Source organism: Volvox carteri (assembly GCF_000143455.1).
Source record: "Volvox carteri f. nagariensis unplaced genomic scaffold VOLCAscaffold_107, whole genome shotgun sequence".
NCBI classification, from domain to species: domain Eukaryota; kingdom Viridiplantae; phylum Chlorophyta; class Chlorophyceae; order Chlamydomonadales; family Volvocaceae; genus Volvox; species Volvox carteri.
In genome coordinates this window covers 15,033-20,995 of record NW_003307650.1, presented here as the reverse complement: position 1 = coordinate 20,995, position 5,963 = coordinate 15,033, and positions in this window count along the sequence as shown.

Sequence of the window (5,963 nt, the reverse complement as noted above, 5' to 3'; positions counted from 1 at the left end):
GAGGCGGCCGTCATGAGAGTGTTTAGGGATGTGTTATACGGCATCCCTTTGTCGGTGACCGCGATGCCATGGTCTCGCGCCAGGGTCAGCTGTTTCAGGGTCGTGTAGAAACTGCTCTCTCGTTTCAACGTGTGCATCCTAGTGTCGGCCGCCAGGCGACACTGCAGCTCAAGCATGGCTCGTGTCACGACGCCTAGCCGGCCTTCGTCATTCAGGGAGAGGACCAGCGCGCGAGCTGCCATGCGCACATAGATCGGTAGTAGGGACCCAACGCCGAGTCCATATTGTTCCACCGGTAGCAGCACGGCGCGTGTGGGAAAACTGGTGGGCAAGCGGTAGCAGCGTCGGGCTGCTCGTGCGATCATCGCATCCAAAAGTCTGATATCATTAGGAGTGTATGCCATGGTGGAGAAGCTGTATGACACTACCGCTTGTATACAAGTCTGTATGATTCTGATACATTGGTCCGGCGATGCTAGGGATCCCTGAAGTAGGTCGCCCTTGTCCCTCACCGCCTTACAGACGTGGGACATCTGTGCGCTCCAGTTGAGGGTCAGTGTTACGTGGACCCCAAGGTACTTGTAGGGTTCCGTGGGGGGTAGGTACGGCACTGACTGGTCGCTGATTTTGATTTTTTCATCCAAGGCTGCCTTGAGGGTGCGTGCACACGTGGGTCCGTTCAGGCCTCGGTCGGCCCATGCCCTGTGGTGCAGGATGCCTGTCACTGCGCATTTTTTGTGATTCACGTGTAGGCCCGCCCATTTCGAGTACAAGCTGATCTTGTCGCATTGTATTTGTAGGTCTTGTGTGCTGTTGGTCATCACGGCGAGGTCGTAGGCAGCTGAGCTTCCATGGTACCTGGCGTTCAAGCTGTCGGGGAGGCAGCCGTATTTGTACCCTCGTCCGCCAGCGTGGAGCCATCGGAGGAGTGGTTCGAGGAAAATAATGAATAGCACCGGCGAGAGCGTGTCCCCCTGTACTGTGCCTCGTTCGATCATTATTGGCGCTGTGTGGCCGTGTTCTGTCCGTATAGTGGTCCGCGCTTGGCTGTACAGGTCCCGTACGACATAGATGAGGTCCTCGGGTAGCCCTAGGTCGTACATGATCTGTAGCAGCAGGTCGTGGTTGATGGTGTTGAATGCCGAGGAGAAGTCGACGTATAGCAGGTAGAGATCTTTGCGTGTGAGCCCAGCATCCTCAATGACGTGGAGCAGGTTTTGGATTTGCCGTTCCGTGTTTCTGTACCGGAGGAACCCTTCTTGCGCCTCGCTAAACAACGCGAGTTCGGGAGCGACGTCCCCGATGGACACTGTGACGAGGCTAGTCCATAACTTATAAAGAGTGTTGGCGAGGGCAATGGGTCGCTTGTTGTTCAGGAGGAGCGCATCTCCTGCTTTTGGTAGAAGGACCGTAACGGATTCAGTCCATTGCTTTGGCGTGCGGGCCTGGGCCCACATGACTTTCAGGAGGTCGTGGATGGTGGACTGTAAGGCAGTGGGCAATGCTCTCAGTAGCTCGTTAGGTATCCCATCGGGCCCCGGTGTTTTATTGCGGGCCAGGTGTTGGACACACTTGTTAAAGTTAAAAGGGTCAGCGACGCTGCTAAGCAGGACGTGGTCCGCGGCCTGTTTCGGGCTGGTAAGGGAGAACGTGTCTGGGGCGGCACTCTGCAGAAATGGGTACGATCGAGGGGTTTCCTCGGGTCGGTACCGTCCAGTCTTCGGGGGGCCAATGGGGGCGGCCTGCGTCTGGAAGTACTGGTGGACTGCTTCAAGGATAGATTCGGGTTCCGTGCATATTTTACCGGAGACCGGGTGTTTCACCGCAGGTAGGCCGCGTTCGAGTTCATCCTTGCTGAAGATGCCTTGGTGGGCCCGTCGAGGGCGTGTGGCGATCAGATGCTGGGTTCGGCGGCGCGCTGCGGTTATGCTTTTCCGGCGTTCTGTTGTTAGTGCCTGCCGTATTTGGCTACTGACCCGCCGAATCGTGTCCCGTAGTTGCTTCAGCAAGCCCCCGGCACCTTCAGGGGGTGCGTGGTTGTCATTCGAAGCCAGCCCGTTAGGGCTTGTTGAGCTGTCCGTGCAAACTGGCTGTTGACATCCGGGGACGGCCTGCATCCGTAGTTCCATTTCATAGTCATGCTTGAGCCGGGTGTGTTCTCTGTGTAGCTTTTTTAGTCCTCTGCTGACTGTTCGTTTGGTGTGTATTTTGCCCGTACATGGCGGTTTCTGAGGGCACAGGTCTAGTAGGATGTCTAGTCCCTTGTCGAGGGTTGTTTGGAGCATTGCTGCCGCAATCTCCACATTGACCGCCGTGATGCTGTCGTGGCCGCGAAGTAGTGTCATCAAGCGGGTGGCTGTCATATCCGTGGGGTCCTCGATGTGTTTCGCGAGGCCAGCCTCAATCTCCTGGACGGCGGGGCGGAGGTATTCCTGGAGGCTGAGGATGTCCGACGTGAGCGAGGCATCCATCTTCGATTGCGCTGCGCGGATAGTGGAATTCGGAACCGGTAGTATCACGTTTTTCCATTTAGTCCGGGCCCCGTCTCCGTCTGGGTTGTTTGGGGCTGCCGGTTTTTTGGCGTCCCACAGGCGGATGGCGTCAGCGGGCAGGCGGGCGTGAACGGGATTATGGTCGAAGTTTCCACCGGCGACAGAGACGTTGCAGTACGCTTGTGGCGTGTTCCCGTTTGCGGGTGTCTCCGCTTTTACCCTCGCGTGTAGGGTGGGGCACATCAGGATATCGTCTATTCGGCTTTGGTGTGTACAGCATTCCTGGATCCACTGCTTGAAGGACGGGTGGCGGGGGGAGCAGTTTTCAGGGACCGGTGTGAGCGTGTTATCGGTGACGAATTTGAGGTGTAGTCGGTCTGCTGTGTCGAGCAGGCCTGTACTGCGGTCGTCAGGGTTCAGAACGGCATTGAAGTCTCCGGCCAGGGTTACGTGTTCCCCGTTACTCTTGGCCTGTCTTAGAACTGTCCGGCAGTGCGCGTATATGGTGGTTCGGACTAGGGTGTTTTCCGGACAGTAGATTCCCAGCACGTGTAAGGGGGTGCTTGCTGACGTGGAGATCTTGCAGTGGCACAGGTACCCTTGTAGCAGAGGCGGCGGTGATATGTGCGTCACTTGTCCTGCACGCGTGTAACGAGCACCAATGGCAATTGCTACACCTGCTGAGTAGCGATCCTTGCCAGAGCTACGTGGTTTCGAGCTGCAGTAGAGCCTGTATCCCTGCGGTTCTTTGCGTACGGCGTCCTTCATCCATCTGGTGCGGTTGCCGGTTTTGGTTTCCGTCAGGACAATGATATCAGCAGCCCAAGTCTGCATATTGCACAGTGTGCTGAGGAAGTTCGTCGCCAGTCCTCGCACGTTGTGAGTGACAATGTGCAGGTACCGGGGGTCCGTTTTATTGCAGTGTTCTGAGGGATTTGCATTCTCCGGGTGGGGAGATGTGTTGTTGTTTACGGGAGTGGTCGACAGTCTTGGGCGTTTGACGTTGGGTTCACTGGCGTTCTCATTTTCCCTTGTTGTGTGTATCGTTTTTCCGGGGTGGTCAGCCTCGGCTGGGTTGGTACGTTTGTTGGCCCACCGCCGGAGGTGGTCCATGATAGTCGGCGGTTTGGGTCTGTTGCATTGCGCGTCCGTGGGTAGGGTACGCGGCGGCTTGGCTCGTATCCTGGTTCCCGTGGTTCGTGGGGCATCAGTTGTGGTGTCGCGTGGCCGGGGGAGGGTAATTCCAGTGCGCCCGGTATGTCGTGTTTGGTGGGGGCGTTCACGCGAGTCTTCCTCTAAGGGGGGTGGGAGTGGCGCGACTGTCGGATTGGTTGCTGGTCGGTGGTCATTGTCGTGTGCAGTCGGCTGCGGTGGTATCCATGTTCCTGGTGACTCAGTTAGTGTTTTCATCGTTTGATGGGTTAATTGCACTGCACGTAGGTGTTTGATCTTCCGCCGCTTTTGGCCTTGTGGTACCCTCGTTGTTGTGCGCGTGGTCCCGTTGGGTGTTGTTTGGATCTCCGTGTTCTCGGTGTGAGCTGTGCACATCCAGGTGTCCGGGGGGGTTATGTCTCTCAGGTCTACGTGGGTTGCCGTGGGTTCTGTGTGGTGCCGGAGGTTTAGGGTGTATATTGCGCCGGTTTCACGTGGCCACGTGGCGTTTTCGTCACCGAGTTCCACAGGTTTCGGTTGCAGAGAGTCGTGAATGTACCACCGATCCTTGTGCTTTCGTACTGCGATTGCATGGCCTGTGAGGTGTACGATGAAGCCCCAGTTGCGTGCGTGTTCTGGCAGCTGATGAAGTACGCTGCTTAACGTCGCGTTGGGTTTTATTTCCTGTCCACTCCCTATGGAGGCGACATGCGGGTGTGTGGGGTCATTTCTTTGCTGTGCAGTTCGAACCGGCACGTTGTAGCGGAGGTATGGGTTGATTGCCAGTGTTGAGAAGTTGCCGGTGTTTTGGTTGTGGGTTAGTCGCCACGTGGCGGCTGCATTGTGGAGTCCCCGGTCGGCCATGTGCTGAAGCATTGCACGGCAGTACTGCAGTACATGTTGTGGGTTGATGTACGGTCCTCCTAGTAGGTTGTTTATGGCGTGGATCATGCAGAGCTCTTTCTGTTGTTGCTCGTGATATAGAGAGCCGTCTGAGTTGTGCGGGTTTGTCGTTATTGGCCACGTCACTTGTTTTGGTGGGGTCCCAGGTCCTGTTAGCAGCCATGTTGGCGTGCTGGCGTGGGGGCAGGGTAGCTCGGTTTGTGTGGTTTCTTCTGGTGGGCCCGCACAGTGGGTGCTGTCCGCTTGTTCAGAGCGCCTCATTATCTCAGGGGCGGAGTTTCCATTCCACCTGGTAATCGTAATCGGTGTAACAACGAGGGTCATAGCGGTGCCCACCAGCATGTTCTGCGGTATCGCCAGGCCGACTATCAGGCAGATGTTTATCAGTCAGCGCGCATGTCCCCTCAGCTCCGGTATGAGATTTAGCCCTTTATCTATAGTGGGGATACTGATCGCCAGAATGGGGGCCATCGGGGCTGCTGTGGCGAGATGTAGGCATAACATGACCAGCGCGGCCACTGACACTATCATCTGTCTAATCACCCCCGGGTGTTGGTATGCCCAGTAGCTGGTGTCAGCAGTATGGGCCACACAGGCGAGAGCGAGGTCGATGGCTGCTGGTATGGCGCAGGTAGTTATTCGTTTAGTGAAGTGTCGAATTACCCAAATCAATCCTGTCGTCTGCACTACCAGGGAGATTGCAGTGTCCAGGGGCCATATCGCTATCACGAGTGCTAGGGGGCCCCAAAGAATAATCATGAGTAGAACTGCGTTACTAGTCTGAGGTATTATTTTCCACATGTTCATACCTCGGCGAGTGGTGGTTCTGTAAATCTTACGAACGGTACACAGGACTCCCATGCTCGCTACAGCCATACAGACAATGAGAGCGATTACGGCAAGCACATACCGAGTGCCTGTCCAGGCTGTACAGGCACTCCGGTACAGACGTCCGTAGATGGCCCTAGCTGTAGATGCCACAATTCCGCCCGGGGAGTGTGTGCTAATGTTGTCCCCAATCGATGTCGCCAGGAGTTTCTGAGTGCTGCGAGATATCATTCTCGAGTGGCCCTGTTGATACGAGGTCTCGCCTGCTCTGTTGCCCCATACCTCTTTCTCCGAACCTGTGCTTGGGTGCGCATTGTCTGTGCACCCTGCCTTCCAGTTGTCTCTCAAGGTCCTACGGCCGTCAGTTTCACGAGTGCTATGGTGTGCTAGAGTTTGGTTGTGGGTTACAACAGGTTCAGAGTTGCAGCCATACTGCGTCTCTGCAGGTTGCAGGGGACCCTCACAGGATATCGGCTTGTGTTCCCCCCCTATCCAGCCCTTGATCGAGTCACACACATCAGATTGCCAAGCTATACTACAGTGCATCTCCTTGACTAGCGCATCTGTCCGGCGCGGGCCGGCGTGTAG